This window comes from Morus notabilis, unplaced genomic scaffold, assembly GCF_000414095.1.
Source record: "Morus notabilis unplaced genomic scaffold, ASM41409v2 Scaffold206, whole genome shotgun sequence".
In the NCBI taxonomy this organism is placed as follows: Eukaryota; Viridiplantae; Streptophyta; class Magnoliopsida; order Rosales; family Moraceae; genus Morus; species Morus notabilis.
Genome location: NW_010365213.1, coordinates 714,924 through 716,242, shown reverse-complemented (window position 1 = coordinate 716,242; position 1,319 = coordinate 714,924).

Sequence of the window (1,319 nt, the reverse complement as noted above, 5' to 3'; positions counted from 1 at the left end):
TTAGAACCCAAGTCAGAAGTGTGTATGTTTATAGGATATCCTGATGGGACGAAGGGAGGTTTCTTTTATAGTCCTGAAGATCAAAAGGTGTTTGTATCGATAAATGCCACTTTTCTGGAGCATGACTATATGATAGATTTTAAGCCCAGAAGTAAAATAGTATTGGAAGAGTTACTTTCCGATGAGATCAGACCACAACCGACAAGAGTTGTCGGACCACTCAGAGAAAAGACCACAGTTCCTCATCAGACTCTTAAGGCACCCCATCCTAGTGGGAGGGTAAGCATGTTACCCGACCGGTATACCGGGGAAGCCCAAATCGTCACTGCTGATGACGGTAAGGAGGATCCATCGACCTTTAAGGATGCGATGGATGATTCTGATAAGGAAGAATGATAATCAGCTATGAAACTCGAGATGGAGTCTATGCACTCTAACTCAGTCTGGCAACTTGCAGATCTACCCGAAGGGGTAAAACCCATTGGATGCAAGTGGATCTTCAAGAGAAAGAGAGGAGCGGATGGAAAAGTAGAGACTTATAAAGCAAGGCTAGTGGCGAAGGGTTATACCCAAAAGGAGGGAGTTGACTATGAGGAAACTTTCTCGCCAGTAGCTATGCTTAAGTCCATCCGGATACTCCTGGCCATTGCAGCATATTTTGACTATGAGATATGGCAGATGGATGTCAAGATAACTTTTTTGAATGACTATCTTGAGGAAACCATCTATATGGAACAACCAGAGGGTTACATAGAGAAAGACCAAAAACAGAAAGTCTACAAACTGCAGAGGTCCATTTATGGACTAAAGCAGGCTTCTAGATCATGGAACATCAGGTTTGATGAGGCTATAAAGTCTTATGGATTTGATCAAAATATTGATGAACCATGCGTCTACAAGTACAAGAAAGAAGAGAAAGTGGTCTTCTTAATTCTTTACGTCGATGACATCCTACTCATTGGGAATAATATGGGATTGATGACAGATGTAAAGGACTGGTTAGCCAACTAATTCCAAATGAAAGATTTGAGAGAGACAAGCTATGTTCTTGGGATTAAGATTATTCGAGATCGCAAGAAAAAGCTTTTAGTGTTATCACAGGCATCTTATATAGATAAAATGTTGTCTAGGTATTCGATGCAAAACTCTAAGAAAGGAAATTTGCCTTCTAGGCATAATATTCATCTTTCTAAGGAGCAATGTCCAAAGACTCCATAACAGGAAGAAGATATGAGACGGTATCCCTATGTTTCGGCCGTGGAAAGCCTTATGTATGCCATGTTGTGTACAAGACCAGATATCTGCTATGCAGTGGGAAT